This window comes from Lactuca virosa, chromosome 5 (assembly GCF_052849685.1).
Source record: "Lactuca virosa cultivar CGN04683 chromosome 5, Lactuca_virosa_CGN04683_v6, whole genome shotgun sequence".
NCBI classification, from domain to species: domain Eukaryota; kingdom Viridiplantae; phylum Streptophyta; class Magnoliopsida; order Asterales; family Asteraceae; genus Lactuca; species Lactuca virosa.
The window spans coordinates 243694451-243718126 of record NC_136430.1 but is presented as its reverse complement, the minus strand read 5'-3'; positions in this window follow the sequence as shown (position 1 = coordinate 243718126).

Sequence of the window (23676 nt, the reverse complement as noted above, 5' to 3'; positions counted from 1 at the left end):
AAGGAGCTAAAGGAGCTTGATGAGTCCACTGCTACTCCTGAGGAGGTCGCTGAGTATCAGGCACATGAAAGAGATGTCACCAAGGTGGCATGCATCATGTTGGCCACCATGACAGCTGAACTCCAAAAGTCCTATGAGGACTATTACCCTTTTGAGATGCATCAAGATCTGATGGAAAGGTACCATCAGAGTCCTCGTCAAGAGCGGTATGAAATAATCTCCTCCATGATCACTACCCGTATGAAGGATAGCGAACCAATCACGAGCCACATGCAGAAAATGCAAAGGTATGTGGACCGTCTAATGAAACTGAATGTGAACTTCCCTGAGGAGTTGGCAATTGATATCATTTTGCACTCCTTGCCATCGTGTTATGATCAATTTCGTATGACATACCACATGAACAAGGAGGAAGTCACACTCAGTAAGCTTCAAGGACTTCTGAAGACTGCCGAAAGTGGTCTTAAGAGCAAGTCGGTTGCTACTCCTACTCCTACTACTACCCCTGTTTTGGCTATCGGGCAAGGCAAAGGAAAGAAGAGGAAGCACCCTTCGAAGGGTACCAAGGGAAAGTCCCTTGAAGGCTCCTCATCTGGAACCAAAGGTCGTTCTATTACTCCTTCTGCCATCCCTAAGGATGCTGAATGCTTCTACTGTCAAAATAAGGGGCACTGGAAGCGAAACTGCCCAAAGTACTTGCAGGATGTCAAGGATGGGAAAGTGAAACCATCCCATGCAGGTATTTACACTATATTGTCTAATAACTCACCATATTCTAATTCTTGGGTTCTTGATACAGGTTGTGGTATTCACATCTGTTGTGACTTGCAGGGCGTAAGAAGAAGTGAGGATGTGGAGCACGGAAAGATAAACTTAATCATGGGGAACAAGAAGGTTGCACCTGTTACCAAGATTGGAGTTTATACTTTGTTGCTAGATAGTGGGTTAAAGTTAGATTTGAATAAATGTGTGTACTCGTCTGAAATGGCGAGGAATATTATTTCCTTTCATGCTTTGTACAAACAAGGTTTTACCTTTTCTTTTTATAATGAAATTGGTAGTATTAATGCTTTCTTTAATAATATTCTTTATTTTAAAGCATTACCTTGTAATGGTGTGTATGAAGCTGTATCGGTTGTAGATAATTTAGGGAATAATGTATTGTGTATTGATTCTTCTACTAGCTTGGATAAAGCATCTTTGTGGCATTGTCGTCTTGGACACGTAAGCAAGAAACGCATAGGCCAGCTCCAAAAGGATGGAGTCTTGGAGTCGTTCGACCTCAAGTCGGATGATAGCTGTGAGTCTTGTCTACTTGGGAAAATGACAAAATCACCCTTCACTGGTACTTGTGCAAGGGGTGAGGGTTTATTGGACCTTATACATACTGATATATGTGGACCATTCAAAACCGCCACAAGGGATGCTAATCGCTATTATGTGACTTTTATTGATTATTTTAGTAGATATGGTTATGTCTACTTAATCAAACATAAGTCGGAAACTTTTGAAAGGTTTAAAGAGTTTAAACAGGAAGTAGAAAATCAATTGGGCAGGAACATTAAGATGCTTCGATCCGATCGAGGTGGTGAGTATCTTAGTACTGAGTTCCTCGACTATCTTAAGGAGTGTGGGATTGTCTCACAATTGACACCTCCCAGGACACCACAGCTGAATGGTGTGGCTGAGAGGCGTAATCGAACTTTGTTGGACATGGTTCGCTCTATGATGAGTCAAGCTTCGCTACCAATCTCTTTTTGGGGGTATGCCTTAGAGACTGCCGCCCACATCCTTAATCTAGTCCCTACAAAGAAGGTTGCCAAAACACCTCATGAAATGTGGACTGGAAAAGTTCCCAATTTGGACCACATCAAGATTTGGGGTTGCGAGGCTTTCGTGAGGCGCGAAACTCATGACAAGCTCGAACCTCGAAGTGAAAGGTGTATTTTCATCGGCTACCCACAAAAGTCCTTTGGTTACCTCTTCTACAGACCCAGTGAGAATGTGGTCTTTGTGGCTAGGAGAGGAGTCTTTCGAGAGAGAGAATTTATAAGCCAAGGAGACAGTGGGAGGCAAATTGACCTTGAAGAAATTCAAGACTCAATTGGTGAAGGAACCTCAAACACTAGAAGTCAACTTGAGGAAACTCTTGTTGATCCAGCTAACGAGTCTGTACCTCCGAGGCGTTCCACAAGGGTTAGGAACACACCTGAGTTTTATTATGGATTTCATATTACTACGGAAGGTGATACATTTATCAGTGATAGTACACTGGTAAATCTGGATGAACCTAACAGTGTTAAGGAAGCCATGGCAGGCCCAGAGTCTGCTAAATGGAAGGAGGCTATGGACAGCGAGATACAGTCCATGTATGACAATCAAGTTTGGAACTTGGTTGACAATGTACCAGGCCGTAAGACAGTCGGGTGCAAATGGGTCTTCAAGAAGAAGACCGACATGGATGGGAAGGTGCACACTTATAAGGCTCGACTGGTTGCGAAGGGGTTTACTCAGACTCAGGGTATTGATTATGATGAAACATTTTCACCAGTAGCAAAGATTAAGTCTATTAGGGTTATGCTAGCCATTGCTGCATTTCATGATTATGAACTATGGCAAATGGATGTCAAAACCGCTTTCCTTAACGGAAAGTTGGCTGAGGATGTTTACATGAATCAGCCAGAAGGTTTTGTCAGTGCAGAGTACCCCAATAGAGTGTGCAAGCTTGAGAAATCCATTTATGGATTAAAACAAGCATCTCGAAGTTGGAATCTTTGTTTCGATGAGAAGGTCAAAGAGTTTGGTTTCTCAAGAAGTGAAGATGAGTCCTGCGTGTATGTCAGAGCTAGTGGGAGTATAGTTAGCTTTTTGGTACTGTATGTGGATGACATACTACTCATAGGAAATGACATCCCAACCTTGCAGGAGGTTAAGTCCTGGCTTGGGAAGTGCTTTGCTATGAAGGACCTTGGAGAAGCTACCTATATCCTAGGGATAAGGATATTAAGAGAAAGGAGTAAAAGACTAATTGGACTTAGTCAGAGTATCTACTTGGATAAGGTGTTGAAAAGGTTCAACATGCAGAATTCCAAGAAAGGAGAATTACCGATCCAAAGCAATGCCAAACTGAGAAAGGCTCAGAGCCCGAGTACAGAAGATGAGATAGCTGAGATGAGTCGATTACCTTATGCTTCCGCTGTTGGTTCGATCATGTATGCTATGAATTGTACCCATCCTGATGTGGCCTTCGCTTTGAGCATGGTCAGCAGATATCAGGGGAACCCTGGCAAGGCTCATTGGACTGCGGTAAAGAATATTCTCAAGTACCTACGGAGGACTAAGGATTGGATCCTTACCCTTGGTGGGAGTGATGACTTGAGAGTAGTAGGGTATAGTGATGCTAGTTTTCAGACTGATAGGGATAACTTCCGCTCTCAGTCGGGCTGGGTCTTTACCCTAAATGGAGGGGCAATCTCTTGGAAGAGTTCCAAACAGGAGACTGTAGCTGATTCGACTTGTGAATCAGAGTACATAGCAGCGAGTGAAGCGGCAAAGGAGGCGATATGGCTGAGGAACTTCATCGGAGACCTTGGAGTTGTACCAGCTATTAAGGAGCCTATGGAGATTTTCTGTGACAGCAATAGTGCGGTTGCCTTAGCCAAGGAACCAAGAGATCATGGCAGATCCCGACACATTGACAGAAAATATCACTTCATAAGACACAAGATAGAAGAGGGACTCCTCGTGGCAAAGAGGGTATCGTCAGATGAGAACCCTGCGGATCCCCTTACGAAGGGACTGACGAGGGTTAAGCATTTGCAGCATGCGAGGCGCATCGGGCTGAGGGACGATATTAGTTTTACAGATTAGATAATTTTTCTGAAACTTGTAAAATGTAATCGACGTTTGATGATGAATAAAATGTGTGATTTATTTATGAGTAAAGTGTTACTATCATTGTCGACTATTTACTATTGTTTCAGTTTTGCATGTTTTGACTTCCAGAATAATTAATTTATTCAAACTCTCCACAGTCGGTCATATGTCGGAAGTAGGTATGAATCAAGACTGTCATGAATTGGGATTGTAGATGACTAAAGGTGTTTAGCCATAGCAATGGTTGCTACAACATTCATGAGTACTCATAAGTTATGAGTATTGGAATAAACCCACGCTCACTTGTATCACTTCATGGAATTTATCTCGAGTGATCGTGAGACGGTAATATCATATAAGTCTTCAAACCTAGAGATATGAGTTGTTACCTATGAGTTGGTTGTGCATTGATTGCACGTAAACGCATCAGTAACTTGATGTTATAAAACGTGCCTTTGTGTACAATTCAACAAGTAGTAGAACAAGCATATGAGTCGAAGTATATCTGTTCCTTCTAGAAATAGAAGCGATATCTGGGCCCCTCGATGATTTTGTGTTGACCCATGTACCGGGCCCGGTCAAAACTAAATTGATGTGTTCAGTTAAAGTTCTTTGTCAAACAAATCGGAAATCGAGAAACAACTGCTAGACAATAAGTAAGACATTGTTCCATGTATTTGTCCGGCTGATATCATGAGAGCAGAGGATTATATGATCACTTATCTAAAATGGCGCTTCATAGTTCACAAGGGTTTTCGAGAGCTACGATTGCTGGTTGGTTCCTGAAGTAATATAGGCAAATACAGTTATTAGACTTATCCAAGTGGGAGTCTATTGGATAAGGTGTCTAAGTCCATAACTTATTTGGTATATACTTGACCCGACCCGGCATGGTCCATTTGGGTTGCACTTCACCCGAACTAGTTATGGATAATTTTATGAGAGTTGTATACTTACGATTTATTAATATATTATAAGTTATAATATATTAATATAAAGTCATGTTACCTAATTAGTTTTAATCTTGAATTAATTATGAATTAATTTAGTGATTTAAAGGAAGACTAATTAAATCATGGGCTATTATATTTATATGGTGCGGGCTAATGCTCATTTGTTAATGGGCTAAGCTTATGTGGAAGTCCATGGATGATCCATGGAGCATTTAACCCATGGATCCTTGGAATAGGAAAAGACATGGGTTATTAGGGTTTCACCCTAACCATGTACACTATATAAACAAGCTTATGTTGCATGAAAAAGACACTAATGTGTGTGTAAGTGTGGTGGCCAAAATCAAGAGTTAGCATACTCTCTCATATATTTTCCAAGTTTGTGGTGATTTGTGATTTCCATTTGAGGCATTCACATTATTGGTGCTTGGCTCTCAAACTCCAAGGAATCAACAATCAACAAAAGGTATGTAATTCATCTAGTTCTTTTATGGTTAAAAGTACCCCATGCCATGCTAGATAGGTTATAAACCTTGGAAAATAATATTTTGCATGTATCTTAGACAAACATAGATCCAAGGTTTAATAGGGTTGCATGTACACTTAGGAAGTGTTAAAATGCTCAAAACCCTACAGAACCCGCCAAGAAACAACAAGTAGCGGCAGTGCATGCTGTCACTGTCTCGGCCACACCAGCACCAGCAAAACAATATGCTGGAACCTTGCCTAAATGTAACAAATGCAACTTCCACCATGTTGGAGCTTGTAGGGAGATACACTGCTCAAACTGCAACAAGAAAGGACACACTGTCCGTTTTTGTAAAGAGCCAACTCAACAGATAGTCCTAACTACATCTACCGGAATAGGCCGAACATGCTACGGGTGCGGAGACACGGGGCACTTCAGGAGGGAATGCCCAAAGGCCAATAACAGTAATGCTGGGGGTATAGGAAGGGTCCTGACATTAGGGCACGATGAAGCCCTGAAGGATCCCATGGTGGTTACCGGTATGTTCCTTCTCAATAACTCTTATGCATGAGTACTCTTCGATAGTGGTGCGGAGAGGAGTTTCATAAGCCACAAATTTAAAAACATACTCCACCAAAAACCACAAACACTCAACGAAATATTTACCATAGAAATGGAAAATGGTAAAACTGAAAGTACTAAAGACGTGTACATTGGGTGCACGTTAACTCTAAACAATCATTCATTTCAAATCGATTTAATGCCGGTCACAATAAGGAGTTTCGACATCATCGTTGGTATGGATTGGTTAAGTCCTCACCACGTCGATATCTTATGTTATGAAAAAGAAATCCGACTCAACTTTTTGAACAACGAGACCCTCATCATCTACGGCGACAAACCTAGTTCGAGTCTAAAAATCGTCTCGTGCATTAAGGCTCAAACCTATCTGCGCAAGAAGTACCAAGCATTCCTAGCACATGTTGTTGACAAGGAGAAGGAGGTAAAGGATATCAAGGATATTCCGGAAGTCCGAGAGTTTCCCGACGTATTCCCCGAAGACCTTCCGGGAGTACCTCCTGCGCGACAATTCGAATTTCGCATCGACTTAATTGCAGGAGCCAACCCCATCGCCAAATCCCCATATCGATTGGCTCCGGTCGAAATGCAGGAATTATCCAGTCAACTAAACGAACTACTAAACAAAGGATTTATCCGACCAACCTTCTCACCTTGGGGAGCACCGGTTCTGTTCGTTAAGAAGAAAGACAAATCGTTTCGCATGTGCATCGATTACCGTGAGTTGAACAAACTCACTATTAAAAACTGATACCCCCTACCCCGAATCGATGACCTATTCGACCAACTTCAGGGAGCATGCTACTTCTCAAAAATCGACCTGTGGTCGGGTTACCACCAATTGCGTGTCAAGTAGGAGGATGTTCCTAAACCGGCGTTTCGCACTCGTTACGGTCACTACGAGTTCATGGTGATGCCCTTCAGATTGACGAATGCACCAACTGTGTTCAGGGACCTAATGAATAGCGTATGCTGACCTTACTTAGATCAATTTTTCATAGTATTCATCGATGACATATTGATCTATTCGCGAAGTAAGGAAGAGCACAACTAACATCTACGTCAAATCCTGGAGACATTGAGGACGGAAAAGCTATATGCCAAGTTTTCCAAATGTGTATTTTGGATCCGAGAAGTGGACTTCTTGGGTCATGTGGTCAGCAAATAGGGAATACATGTGGACCTCTCTAAAATCAAGGCAATCGAGAACAGGAAGGCACCAAGAACACCGACGGAGATCCGCCAGTTTTTTGGTCTTGCTGGCTACTACAAAAGATTTATTCTGAACTTCTCAAAGATCGCTAAGCCACTCACTACCTTGACGCAAAAAGGGGTGAACTTCAACTGGGATGAAAAACAAGAAGCTGCTTTCCAGACACTGAAACAAGCACTATGCAGCGCCCCGATCTTGTCTATTCCAGAAGGAACCGATGATTTTGTGGTCTATTGCGACGCCTAGAATCAAGGACTTGGGTGTGTGCTTATGCAATGCGGAAAAGTCATATCCTATGCCTCGAGACAACTTAAGATGCACGAAGTGAACTACACAACACATGACCTCGAGCTAAGAGCAGTAGTGTTCGCCTTGAAGATTTGGAGACATTACCTCTACGACACCAAATGCACCATCTTCACTGATCATAAAAGTCTCCAACACATTTTCAATCAAAAGGAACTAGACATGAGGCAACGATGATGGGTGGAGGTACTAAATGATTACTAATGTGAAATTCGTTATCATCCCGGCAAGGCCAACGTAGTAGCGGATGCCCTCAGCCGAAAGGAATACTCGGGCCGTCGAGTAAAGTCGATGATGTAACGATGTAAAATTTTCAACCAAAATTTCATTTCTAAATCTCGTAAACACATGTCATATTCTCAAAACACCAAATATCAGTTTAACAAAGTTTTCAAAACATTGAATCGAATCCAGGATCCATGACATAACTCCATCTCAACAGTATGTGTAAAATCATTACGGTGCCTTCCCGTGATCCTCTGAGGTACCTGAAACACATAACACATAACACGGTAAGCATGGATGCTTAGTGAGTTCCCCAAAATACCACATACACATATTAGCCACTCGAGGCTATAACTCGGTAGGACCCTCTGGTCCGATGTGTCTCAGTGGAACACTCCAGTCCCTTGGCTCGTTGGACCCTCTGGTCCGGTCTGGGTGAGAACCCTCTGGTCTCACTACTCGTTGGACCCTCCGGTCCAGTCTAAGTATAGCACAGTTCGTTGGACCCTCCGGTCCGGTCTAAAGATCACATCTATAGTACACAGCACATATCACACATAAAATGCATAACTCAGGCAAGCACATAAAACCCTCTGGTCACACATAATTACCACTCTAGGTAAAGTATAATGAGAAGACTCACCTTGTAAGCTACCAAATGAAAATCTCGTACTCGGAAATCTCGAACTCTAACCACCGGTCTAGCTTCCACTTAACACATATAATAATTATCCCTAATTAATAATAAACCCCCAAGAAGCTAGACTAACCCTTCTACAAATCTCATAGAAGGTTAAAAGACCATTTTACCCTTCTATGGTCTCAATTGTCCACAAGTTGACCAAACCCTAAAAGTCCATAAAAGTCAACAGCAGCGGGTACACGGGGCGTACAACCCTTACGTTGGGCGTACCGCTTCGCCATGCATCGGGAGTCCTTGGCCCTACGCTGGGCGTACTAGAATTACGCTCGGCGTACGGCCCAACTTTGCTCTTTTCACTTATTTGGTCTTAATCCGTTAAGACCTTAGCTCCAATCCCAGATCTGGACTTCCTACAGGCTCTTACTCCATAAAGTCTGTGACTTTAAGCCTTTGCATGGCTGAAGAAGTCACAAACACTAAAACCCTCACTATATACTCACAAAAGCACTCATAAATCGTGCATGGGGGTGGTTATGAAGTCCAAGATCCCATTTTTATGAGTCTACTCGACTGAGGGTGCTCAAAAGAGTAGGTATTAGGTCATGGAGTTGAACAAACCCATAAAGTTCGAAGATTTGGGACTAAAAACCCTAAAATGGTCCAAACATGCACAAATCAAATAGATGAGAAAGCTTTGAGCTTTTTACCTCTAGCTGATGCTCCAACCTTAGAAAAGCTTAGATCCAAGACTTGCACTCCAACTTTATCTTCTTCAAAGCACCTCCTTCACTCTAAGAATATATCAAGGTTACTTCAAGCTCACAAAGGGACTCTTAGCACAAAGGACGTGATTTATGAGAAGGTTGGGGGCTTGAAATGGTGGCCAGAAATGAGGCCATCATGTTCCTTATATAGGGACTCACCCTTCATTTAGGGTTTCATTCTGAGCCTAGTACGCCCATCGTACCATATGGTACGTCCAGCGTACTGGGTGACCTCCGCGTCATGAACACGCTCACGAGTACGCGCAACGTACACTCCTGTACGCCCAGCGTACTCGCTTATCTTCCCCTCTTCTCAAGGACTGAAATTGACAACTTAAAGAAAGAAAAGGGGCCAATGAGATATACCTGATCCCAGAATGTTACAGATGACCATAACTATCCATTCACACCTACCCACTCAGATCAAAAAGGCTCAGCTGGAAGCCTTGAAACCTAAAAATGTCTCGGAAGAATACTTGAGAGGAATGGAGAAAAATCTGGAGGTCAAGGGAGATGGAGCTCGTTATCTCATGAATCGGATATGGACACCAAAGTTCGGAGGATTTAGAGATGGTGTCATAAACGAGGCCCACAAGACTCGATACTCTGTTCATCTTGGCTCGGATAAAATGTATCTGGATCTCAAGAAACTTTATTGGTGGCCGAACATGAAAGCCGAAATTGCTATCTACGTGGGCAAGTGCCTGACTTGTGCCAAGGTCAAGGTAGAATACCAAAAGCCCTCGGGTTTAATGCAACTACCAGAAATACCCGAGTGGAAGTGGTAACGAATAACCATGGACTTCATCACCAAGTTACCCAAGACGACAGGTGGATTCGACACCAGCTGGGTGATTTTTGACAGGTTAACCAAGTCCGCGCACTTCCTACCAATAAAAGAGATAGACAAAATGGAGAAGCTGACCAGAACATACATCAAAGAAATCATGCGACTGCATGGAGTACCAATGTCCATTATCTCCGACCGATATAGTAGATTCACTTCACGATTCTGGCAGTCACTGTAAAAATCCATGGGAACTAGGTTGGACATGAGTACGGCCTACCATCCACAAACCGACTGGCAGAGTGAAAGAACAATCCAAACATTGGAGGATATGTTGAGAGCTTGTGTGATAGACTTTGGTAAAGCTTGGGATGTCCATTTACCCCTTGTCGAATTCTCATACAACAATAGCTATCACACTAGCATCAAAGCTGCTCCATTTGAAGCCCTCTATGGCCGCAAGTGCAGATCACCTCTATGTTGGGCGGAAGTGGGTGACACACAATTAGCTAAAGGACAAGTTCCTGATAGCACTCTCACTAGCCCGGAGATCATCAGGGAAACGACCGAGAAAATTGTTGAAATTCGTGAACAACTGAAAGCCTCTCGAGACATACAAAAGAGCTACGCAGACAAGAGACAAAAACCCATGGAATTTCAGGTTGGCGACCGAGTTCTATTAAAGGTCTCACCCTGGAAGGGCATGATGCGCTTCGGAAAGTGTGGAAAACTAAATCCAAGGTATATCGGACCATTTGAAATCCTCGCAAGGATTGGTCCAGTAGCCTATAAACTCCAACTACCTCAAGAACTTAGTAATATACACCCTACATTTCGCGTGTCTAATCTCAAGAAATGCTTATTAGATGAAACTCTGGTTATTCCTCTCGATGAAATCGAGATTAACGTGAGTCTACACTTCATAGAAGAACCTGTGGAAATCTTGGATAGAAAAGTCAAGAGAACGAAACAGAATCGCATACCAATAGTAAAGGTCCGCTGGAATGCCAACGAGGACCTGAGTTAACGTGGGAACGAGAAGATCAAATGAAACAGAAGTATCCACATCTTTTCCCCAATACTTGAAGTCCTATTCAAATTCTTAATTTTGGGACGAAATTCCCTCTAACGTGGGGATAATGTGACAACTGGAAAACTTAGAGCCAAACCCAGTCAAAAGATGTACCATGTATAAGTGAGAAACACATTGTAACCTTGTCACGTTTAATCACCCTTAGCCTTGAGGGCATGTTTATATATGTTAATATAAATTGAAATCCATGTTTATTTAAGTTATATATATATATACATATATATATATATATATATATATATATATATATATATATATATATATATATATATATATATATATATAAAACCATGTGGAAATAAACTAATACAAGTTAACAAGGCTTTAGGAGTCAAAAAGGTCAACAATGATCAAAGGAATCACATTGTTTGAGTGTTGTCGAATTCTAAGCCACTACCCTTGATTTTTCGGCCATATAGGATCGAAAACTCCTTCATGAGATAAGCCATGACCGTAAACAACTTCATTTAAAGCACCTAGGACCGAAAACCCTTTACTCTTTGACCATAAGGCCGAAAACCGTTTACTCTTTGAACATTATGACCGCAAACCTCTTCAATTGGCAGTAAACTGTTCATTTTGGCCGCAAACACTTTCAAATAGACAGTAAACTCCTTAAATATCTTCATATCTTATCCTAATTCAGCTTCCCAATGTGATAAATCCCACTTACCAATGTAAACCTCCCATCAACCTCTTATCTTTTCCTTCAGATATAAGATACATAATAGAAATCATTCGTCACATTTCACACATCCAGTAAACAAAGACATCCTCATTTCTTTCTCAAAGTATCAAACTCATTCCTTCCATTTACACGGTACAAATTACTCCAGGAGATCTTTTGCTTCAAGATTGATTTAAGCTTTGGTAAGTTTCCTATAGAATCCTAATATTTCATAACCATCTTATGATTATTATCAAATATTCACACATTAATATGTGTTTAAACATTAGGATACGACTATCGTTTCGTGTTCTAAATCGAGAATCACCGTTTCTAGACTCGTTATCTAAACTGCGACTACACACAAGGTGAGTTCATACCCCTACATTTTAAAGACTTTTTCTATGTTTTAAGGGGAGGGGGATAGAAGTAACACACAATAATATTTTCGTTATAACGCGAACATTTTAAATACGTTATTATACTATTTTACGAAAAGCGTTAAAAACACGAAATGGTTTTACTATCAATCGCGTGTGATTTCACGAACATCATTTTGATAATCATTACATTATTTGTACATATATATATATATATATATATATATATATATATATATATATATATATATATATATATATATATATATATATATATATATATATATATATATATATATATATATATATATATATATATATATATATATATATATATATATATTTCGAATACAAAACGTCCATTTTATCGAAACTGTACAAATATAGTTTACGAAACTTTATCCATTGGTAACCCGTTGAGCAAATGGTAAAAACTAAATAAAATACATATATCGCCTTTTTAAGACATTTTCGACATTATCCTGGAAATATGGGATAACGTCAGTTACAACTGTTTTTATTGCAAAAACACGTACACTCGTTAAATGAATTTGTGAGACGCTCCTTCATCGTATGTAACTGAGGTATACAGAAAGTCCTATATTTATAACTGAAATCTTTGATACGAGAGCGTGATACTTGTGTATAGATCTATACGGGACTGATGATCCCACACCCTGACTACTAGCTATAGTCACACCGGAAGGTTATAGGTGACAAATGTCATAAATAAATCGGGGCCTGAAGAACGACGAGGCAGGCACTGCATCTTAAAAGCACGGTTATGAAAACTCACATGGAAAACGACTATACGTACACTTTACGCGAAAACACTTTTCTTCGAATGGTTTTATACATGAATAAAACTACTTATTACTACTTTAAGTACGGAAAACACTAGTACATTTTGCTCTGGGAACTTTTAAGACTACAACTCATTTCTATGGAAAAATATAGGATTTTTTTCTAGAACAATCACTTGTATTCTACAAATGAACAACTTACATTTCATTATTTGAAAATATCGGATTTTCTGGAAATAAGCACGATAACTTTTCATGGAAAGGCTTACTATTTTCATATAAACTCTTATGAACTCACCAACTTAATTGTTGACATTTTTTTGCAAACAACTTGTATTCTCAGGAAACCAGTAAAACAGGTAACCACCAGCTTTTGAGGATGGGGTGCTAAGGCGCCAAACAAGTCTTTTCGTCATTATATTGTTATTAGCTTTTGAAACATGTAATCTTGACAATGATGTAACTTTTCCAATTATATATATTATGGTCATGTTTGCTTTCTTTACTATTATTCAACTGTGATGATACAATACATGAAAGTCATCCACCCCCGGACGTTTCCGCCATCCCGGTTTTGAGGTGTGACACTTACAGTCGCCTTACCCACCTCCCGGGTATCCATAACGTAGGCGATATAATCTGCGCAACCCAATTGAAGGTATCGCCTAGCCCTCGCTGCTGAACACAAAGTTGAACCACGCTGCGGCCTCTCGCCATGGATCACTAACTGTCCCCCACTTGGGGTCCTGAACCGAACCAACTGTTGCTCGCAGTCGATCATCTCCCCATTAGGGCTCAACCAGTCCATGCCTATGATGACCTTGTTCCCAGACAACAGAATGGGAACCAAATCCATGAGGTAACGCTCGTCGTACAGCCTCAAGACGCAATCTATGAAAACCTCTGATGCCCGGACGGATCAGTCGTCCGCAATCTCGACCTCTAATCGACAATCCAATGTGCCTGAAGACTCAGCAAACCTCTTGCTGAGTGCAAGGGATACGAATGATCGGGTAGTCCCCGAGTCAAATAACACCAATACTGGAATACCGTTCACATGGAACGATCCTAACAGAATACATGAAACATGAAACATAAATATCAAAACTGACATAATATAAAAGATAGGGAGAAAAACATACCCATCACCACATCTGGTGTGGCACGCGCCTCCTCGGCGGTCAACTGTAAGGCTCGACTCCTCACCACTGGAGCATCTGACTTGCCATGTCGGCCATCTGTGATCCGCAGGTTCGCTGGAGCTGGCGCCGCCACTGGCGCTGCTGATGTCAATCTCATCCAGTTGGCCTTTTTATGGCCCCTCTGATTGCAATGAAAGCAAATCATGTATGATATCTGAAAGGTGGGGGTAGGGGCAGTACAATCTCTGCCAAAGTGCCCAAGCTTACCGCACTTATAGCAACCCGATGCCCCCAACCTGCAAACTCACTCATGCGTCTTGCCGCACTTCCCACAGTGGCTCCAGCCTTGCTGGCCCTTCGACCTCGAGTCGAACCCCTTGGGTTTCTTACCAGAAACCCCAGTCGCCTGCCCAGTCTCCGCCTTCGTCTTCTTGATGTGCTCTATCTCAATCTCCCTCTCCCCCGCCCTTGCAATCATGTCATCCAAAGTCAGGAATGCTGAGTAGCTAACATGTTTTCGAATGTCAGCTCTCAACATGTCGTGGTACCGGGTCTTCCTCATCTCCTCATCCTCGCGTACTGAGGCACCGGTAACGCCCTCTCCCTAAACTTGGCGGTAATCTCCTCCACCGACTCAGTAGTCTGCCTCGTATCCAGAAACTCCCTGGCCAGCTGCTGAAGCTCCACAGTCGGCGCAAAATCAACCCTAAACCTGGTCACAAAGTCCGACCAGGTCATAGCCTCAATGGTTGGGGCTCCGAATGTGTCACTGACTACCTCCCACCAGTCCCTAGCTCTGTCTCTCAAACATCCCACAACATACTGGACCTTCGACCCCTCAAGGCAGAAGGTCGTCAACTGTGCAGACTCGATGTCTGTAATCCATCTCCTGACCATGATGGGGTACTTCACCCCCTCAAAGTTTTGCGCACCACATCCCCTAAAATCCTTGAAGGAGAGCGTGCGAGTCCCTGACTGGCCAGATGCCATATCACTCCTGAATGCCCTGAGGCGATCCTCCATCAGCTCAATGATTCTTTCATTGATCGACCCGAAAATCACTGGGGTCGACTCAAGGATGCCTCTCGTAATCTCGGACGCGATGAACTCGTGCAATCCCTCATCGACTGGCTCGGAACCCGAACCCGAACCCGAACCTGATCCTGAACCAGACCCTGAACCTCCTACTCTGTGACATGTCACCACCATTCTGAAACAAAACACATAATCGTCAGGGTCATACATAACCTCTAGAGGTCTCACTCACATACTACAAGTTCCCTGGTTCTATCTCAGCCCTCCTTGACTTGAGTACGGATCCTCTGCTTTCAGTAGTATGGGCCCATACTACCTTCCACATCTATCTGTATTTTCCTCAAGGATTGCCTTGACTTCACTAAGTCCCTTCTACTACTATTGCTTTCCATGCTAATCTCATCCTAGGCTTACCCTAGGGTAATCTCCGACCCACTCTCCGCCATCAGCTGCATAAGAAGTCCCTGCTATCTCTCCCTAACTAGCTCGCAGATAATTCTTCAAATGAGAGGTCCTACCCTACAAGGCTTGGACTGAGACAAGAGCTGCGAAATAGGGCTAGACCTAACCTTCTAAAAGTATTTAGTCCTCGTAATATGTAACTTAACGTATTCGTTTACTAGTTAAATAAAGATAACTAGAACTCCTAAAAGCACAAAGCAAGCAACATTCGGGCATTGAGTAATCCAAACCAAGCATATCCTAATCAGGCCATCATATCACTGTCTAATTAGTTCTAGGATGTAATTCAATAAGCACATATAGCAGACACATAAGGCATCTTCCTAGATCCTTAGCCCTAATCTAGCATGCAGTTCTCATACATATACAGTAGGCATATAAGGCATCATTCCTAGATCCTTAGCCCTAATCTAGCATGCAGTTCTCATAATCATATCATATAACATAACAAACATGTATGAGTATCTTGGGGAAAACTTACTCGAGCTCGGCCGATTGCATGCATCACACTCTTTGTTCTTTCTCAAAACCTTAATTTTAAATTTTGAAAAGAATAATTTTGTAAAAAAAAACTTTTCAAATCCTCGATTTGAGTCTAGACACCCCCGAAGGTGTGTCCGAATCCCTCTAACCAAGGCTCTGATACCAACTTGTATCTTCTAAATTAATGATTCATAAACACATTTAATGAAAATGATACCAGTGTTATCTCATATCATAGAAAAAACCATAAGTTAAATATCTCTCAAAACATATCATAAGAAAATAATGTCAGATTACAAATCCCAAGAGTCTCTGTGACAATCCGAAATTTTTATCTTATACACTTATTCAAATCAATGAAGGTCAGACTCGTTTTTGCTATTTTCTAGCACTGTTTGGAGTCAAATAGAGTGTTTAAAACCTAGTATAATCAGGGTATGAGTCGTGGGATGAATATTGTGGGTGTAAAACCTTGCAAATGAGCCAAACACACCAACACAAGGTGTGTACGGCCAAGTGTGCGGCCACATACCCATCCCAGCCGCACACTCCCACCTATATATAGAACACTTAGTCATTGTGAACACTTTTTCCACTTCTTCAAAGCTAGAACTCGTTTTCTCTCAAGTATCATCCAAAGTTTCACTTCAATCTTCAATCATGTGAGTGATTCGTTCTTTGTTTAGCTAATAAATGACCTTAACTAGCCTTTTCCCTTGATTTGATCCATGAAAACACCTATTTGGTGTTAGAACACCAATAACACCAAGAACACACACTACTTTTGGGGCTTTTAACTACACTTTTAAGCCTCTAAATCGGGTATACACTTGCAATAGCTTGTTATAAGCTAAAGACCCTTGAATTTACACATGAAAAATGCCATTTCATATAATCTTCAAGTGTGTACGACTGCACACACCATGTGTATGGCCGCACACACCAAGTATAGCCGCACACACCCTTTTAAGGGTCTAATATGGCATCAAACTTCCATTCCAACTAGCCAATGGTCAAAACACCTTCCCTAGAACATTCCTAAGGTTTGGAAACACGTTTTGGCACACTTCATAGTGAGTGTGCGGCCGCACACACACCCTGGCCGCACACCCTGGCCGCACACACTCAAATATTGTGCATTTTGACCATACACTCCCTTATATAGCCATATACCCCTTATATACAACCATAGGTGTTGGTAACACTTAATTCTAAGTGTTTTTATGTCCCTAAGGCGTGTCCCTATCACTTTTGGGTGGTTATATACAGTGAATGTATTCATATATGTGTAATTATATGTTAAATAGGATTCGTTTGTGCTCAAGACTCCAATTGACACCCAACAATCCTATATCGATCTTTCATTGGACTTACTCACTACAGGTGAGTTCATACCCCTTAATCAACATTTTAATTGATTTTAAATGCGTTTATGGGAGGGGGGGGGGAATACAAGTTGAATTATTATAGTTATTATATCAATCACATGTGATTAATAACTACCAAACAAGTGGATTTCTTACTTTTCAAACTATGTTATCAAACAAACTACTTCAAACTGTTTTACAAACTCTTTTACATGTCAAATACTTTTATTAAACTCTTTTAAAACTTTTATTCTGTTAAATGTGTATCTATATAGATATAGTTATATAAGTAGGATTGAAAGGACTTAGGACTGATAGCTCACCTTACCTCCTGTTCCTTGTTTGGTTGTGGACTTAGGGTATCGGTTGTTTGTCCGAAGGTCGTTTGAATCCTAGTCATATATTATGTATATGTATATAGATATAAAAGGTTACTTCTTTCTATTCAATACCTTTGGGTAGCAAAGGTATACAAACATGTTCATACATTCAAACAACATTACTAGTAAGCTATAATAGGTATAGTTTAGGAAGATACTAATACTATTACTAGAACAGTGAAACATACAAAGAGTCAGTTCATACATGAGTCAATACCATACAGAGAGAACATAACATACAGATAGAGAATATTATGATGATAAACAAACAATACCATACAGAGATAGAACAAACAATACCATACAGAGAGAACATACATACATGCTAGACAGAGAGAGAACACACAATTCAGCTAGCACATACATTACATATACAAGAACATTACTACAGTTATGTGAGCCACGTAACGGGGCATGGCATCACCTGTCGTGGCCCGTTTTGTATCCAGAATCTCCTTAAATGGAGAGCGTTGAGTTTGTGTATAGATCTATACTGGATTGACTATCCTACACCTTGTTGCTCGCTACAGTGGGACTTGCAAGTCTACGGGTGCCAAACGTCATTTATTCCGACGTCTTACATCGTCGTGTTTATAGTCGGTAGTATGGTACAGGCCGATCACATGGTACTTTAAATAACAATTGGTTTAAGGTAGTTAGTACAACAGTAGTTACTTAATACAACATTATAGTACTATTTCATTTTTTCCATTACATTCAGTTTGTGATCTTCACACAATAAACAGAAATGTAAAAACTATATTTTTGGTCAATGATAGTCGGATTTGGGAAAATACATACTCTTACAAGAGACACACACACAAACACTTGATGCCTTGGTAGAAGGCTACTTCTAGTAGGAAACATAGGGTTTTCTAGGAGAGTTCAAACAATTACAAACATTTACAAACTTATACAACTCATACTTACAAACACTTTCGTACAAACACAGACACTAATATACTTATGATCTCACCAGCTTTAAAGCTGATAAACTCTTTCAAAATAACTTGTATTCTCAGGTCACCAGTAGACAGGTACCGGTGCCAGGCTTTGAGATGATGGAGCTCGTTCAAGACTCATCTTTTATTTTGATTCATAATTTTTGGTGTCTATTTAACTTGACAGAACACACTTGTATTAAAATATATTATTAATGCAATGGATGATGTTGTTGCTTGTTTACTACTTTACATTTTTGTGATACTGTACATGACGTCCTCCACCCCCGACCGATTCCGCCGTTCCGGTTTTGGGTTGTGACAGATTGGTATCAGAGCATTGTTTATAGTGAATTGAGTATATCAACCCATAAAAGATATACGAACTATAAACACAGCGGCATTAAAATACTCTGATAAATAGTTTATTCTTTTAAATAATAAAATATTTAACTAAGTATACATACCTGCATTCATACTAAAATCAGTGTCACTAGGACAGAACAAAAGTATTACGATTGTTGGGCAACACAATTAGACTTAGAGACATATGGTCAACCCGGGGAAGATATAGCCTGATCAACTATATTATCCAACGAGTGACTAGCATGTGCCTAAGTGTGGTTGTGAGGTTGCAACAAGTCTAAAAACTTACCAACACTACTATAATGAAAACAATAGAACAGAACATAAACTTAAAATACTATATGAGTATTTTGTGTTACTATAATTACTTATCTGAGGACTAAAAAGGTCTTTATTAGTATGTCAATAGTTGCTGAGTGGATACACTAAGGTTATATATACTAAGATGTCATAGACTTAGAATCTATGATCTTCGCTTTACTTCCTGTTCCTTGTTTGGTTGTGGATTTAGAGTTAGGGTCACCTATTCGAAGGTCTATTCTATTTTGAGTACATATAACTGGTATGCACTAAACAAGTATTGGAGTAACTGATAAAGATCATCTTATAATTATCTAATTAGATCGTCTATTTAGTTATATCTTATACCCTCTTTTCTCGAGTAGATATCATGGCTGGATTCCATATCCCCGGAGACCCTTACTGCCCCAACAACGGCAATGCAGGATGGCTTGGAGAAGAGCCAGAAGATGATCACCCAATCCCATTGGATGATCACGAAGCTGAAGGCTTTTCTGATGGTTCTGACTCAGAACCAGAAGTCAACAACCTACCCCCAGCTACTCAAAACCCAAATCCTAACCCTCGCCCAACATTTCAAGGACTCACACCTCCGTGGGCCACAAAATTGAACAGATGGAGTCAAGATAGGGCCAACCCATGCCCTACAATGGAGACAAAAGCTTCTACAACCTCACCGAGGGAGGTTCAGCTGACAGGGTTCTACTCGTCATGATTCGAAGGATTTCTCGGAACACCGAGCAAGGTCGAGCAGCTATCGACCGAGTCATGGAGATTGACGCCAACTCTGGCGTTAACACAGTCCGCATTCACCAGCTAGAGTCTGCTCATGAAAGGACTCAGGTCCGCAATGCAGCTCTGCAGAGAGAACTTGCTGAAACCCAAGCTGAAGTCAGAGAACTTCGAGCTCAGCAAGCAAGATCTGAAAGGCGTATGAGGGACATAGAACGTCTTCTGTCGGAGTCAAGAACTCACTCTAGTAGTTCTCATCGCCGATAGAGTCCCATCGACTTCTCTTTTGGATATAACCTAGTTTACGTAAAAACTCTTGTCTAATTTCCTATCTTTGTAAATCTTAGACCTGTTAGGTCTTGATTAGGTCGTAGTTCTGTTAAAATTTTCCCATCTTGGTTGATGTAAGGCCTACTTCTAGGCCATTTTTCCCAAACTTATTTCGTCTGTAATTCCAGTATTATTGACGGATATCTAATCTCATGAAAATTATCATCCAAATGCTATCATCTGTTGGTACTAGATCTACAATCAATCATACTATTCAACTGTGCTGTTGGACTATGGAGAGTTAGTCCATGAGGCATTCTCATCAATTTTCTTTATTAAATTCTTACCAATATCTTCATATTTCTAAACTTATAGTTGAAAGATGCCTCCACGTTGATCAACAAGACGCGATCCTCCGATAACTGCAACACCACCTGCTCCTCAAATCGATACGGCAGCTCTGAATGCTGCTGTAGCTGCGGCTGTGGCAACAACCATGGCTCAATATCATTCTTCTGGTTCCACTAGAGGAGGAACCCCTGTTCAATCTACTCATGGTGAAGCTCCTGTACGCTTGAGAGAGTGCTCCTATAAGGACTTCACTAACTGCAAGCCCAAGTCCTTTAGAGGGACTGGCGGAGTCATTACCCTCTCGCAATGGTTCGAGAAGACCGAATCGGTTTTCGAAATCTGCTCCTGTCCAGAAGTGAGCAAGGTCAAGTTCGCTGCTTGCACCTTCGAGGAAAAAGCCCCGACATGGTGGAATAGCCATGTCAAGTCACTATCTCTAGTGGTGGCTAATGCTATGGGCTTGGAAGCACTGAGAGAGCTGATGATTGAAGAATACTGCCCGAGGGGCAAAATCCAAAAACTGGAGGAAGAACTGTGGAGCCTAACCATGAAGGGCTCCGACATAGTCTCCTACACCGCCAGGTTCTGTGAGCTGGTGGCCCTCTGTCCCAACATGGTTCATACAGAGGGAAAGAAGATAGAGAGATACATATGGGGGCTGGTGCCTCCATTCCAGGGAAATGTTTTGGCTTCAAATCCCACTACATTCGATAGTGCCAAGCGATTGGCACAGCGGCTTATAGACCATGGGGTTCGTACCCCGGCCGCAACAACAACCCTGGCCATCTCAGAACCCGCCAGAACCGCTGATTCCAAGCGGACGTTGTGGGATGACAAAAAGAAGAAGAAGGCTGCCAAAAAGCAGCAGGTCGTGGCAGTTCATGCTGCGATAGCACCTGCCGCTGCTGCTCCGGTAAAGCAGTACGTTGGAAGTTTGCCTAAGTGCAACAAATGCAACTTCCACCACACAGGAGCCTGCCGGGAAATGCAGTGTTCGAACTGCAACAGAAAGGGGCACACCGCCCATTTCTGCAAAGCTCCGGCGAGGCCACTCAACCAAGTCCCCGACGCTGGTGTGGGCCAAGCTTGCTACGGTTGTGGCGAGGTGGGCCACTACAAGAGGGACTGCCCAAAGGCAGGGAATGCCGGTAGAGTGGGAAGAGTTTTGGCCATAGGCCACGAGGAAGCGGTTGCCGACCCCACAGTGGTCACGGGTACGTTTCTTCTCGATAACTCTTATGCATGTACGCTGTTTGATAGTGGAGCGGAGAGGAGTTTCGTGAACCAAAAATTTGCTCATTTACTTAAGCAAAAATCACGCGCACTTAAAGAAACGTTCACTGTAGAAATGGCTAATGGAAAGACGGAGAGCACTAGCAGTATATTCATAGGGTGTACCCTAACACTAGATAGCCATTCATTTTCGATCGACCTCATGCCGGTCTCAATTAAAAGTTTCGACGTCATAATCCGCATGGATTGGTTGAGTCTTCATCGTGCCGACATCATGTGTTACGAAAAGGTTGTACGCCTTAATCTGCCTTCTGGCGAAACTCTAGTAGTTTATGGCGACAAACCCGACACGAACCTTCGTATCATCTCGAGCATTCAAGCTCAGAAATTCTTGCGAAAGGAATGTCGCGCATTCCTTGCTCATGTGGTCGATGTGAGCCAAGAAACGAAAGACATTCAGAACATTCCAGTAGTACGCGACTTTCCCGATATCTTTCCAGAAGAACTCCCAGGATTACCTCCGCAACGTCAAGTCGAGTTCAGAATCGACTTAGTTCCAGGGACTACTCCCGTAGCCAAATCGCCCTATCGTCTAGCACCTGCAGAGATGCAAGAACTGTCCTGTCAACTTAACGAACTGCTCAACAAGGGCTTTAAAAGACCAAGCTTCTCACCCTGGGGAGCTCCAGTCTTGTTCGTCAAGAAGAAAGACGGATCGTTTCGTATGTGCATCGACTACTGGGAGCTCAACAAACTGACCGTCAAAAATTGTTATCCTCTGCCTCGTATTGACGATTTATTTGACCAACTTCAAGGGGAAAACTTCTTTTCAAAAATCGACTTAAGATCTGGATATCACCAGCTACGAGTGCTAGGGGAGGATGTCCCGTAGACAGCCTTCCGAACTCGTTATGGGCACTACGAATTCGTAGTGATGCCGTTCGGATTAACAAACGCGCCTGCAGTATTCATGGATTTAATGAATAGGGTGTGTCGTCCTTACTTGGATCAGTTCGTCATCGTCTTCATCGATGACATACTTATCTACTCTCGTAGTAAGGAAGAGCATAGTCAACATCTGCGACTAGTCTTAGAAACGTTGCGTTCGGAGAAGCTCTATGCGAAGTTCTCGAAGTGCGAATTTTGGATTCAAAGAGTCGAATTCTTAGGGCACGTGGTTAGCGAGGAGGGAATACACGTGGACCCTTCCAAAATCAAAGCCATTGAGAGCTGGTCAGCACCGAAGACGCCTACAGAAATTCGTCAATTTCTAGGCCTCGCTAGCTACTATCACAGGTTCATTCAGAACTTCTCCCGCATTGCGAAACCTCTTACAACACTGACCCAGAAGGGCGTAGCCTTTGACTGGGAAGAGAAGCAGGAGAGAGCGTTCCAAACGCTCAAGCGAGCCTTGTGCACCGCACCAATACTATCCCTCCGCGAAGAGATAAAAGACTTTGTTGTCTATTGCGATGCGTCAAATCAAGGGCTCGGATGTGTTCTGATGCAGCGAGGTAAGGTCATCGCCTATGCCTCGAGACAGCTGAAGACACACGAGGTCAACTACACTACCCACGATCTTGAACTAGGAGCAGTTGTGTTTGCTCTGAAGATCTGGAGACACTACCTGTATGGTACAAAAAGCACTATCTTTACAGACCACAAAAGCCTAAAACATATATTCGACCAGAAGGAGCTCAACATGAGACCACGACGGTGGGTCGAGCTACTAAGTGATTACGTATGCGAAATTCGTTATCATCCAGGTAAAGCCAACGTAGTAGCTGACGCCCTAAGTTGGAAAGAATACTCTGGTCGTAGGGTCAAATCTTTGACTATGCCTATCCATTCACACC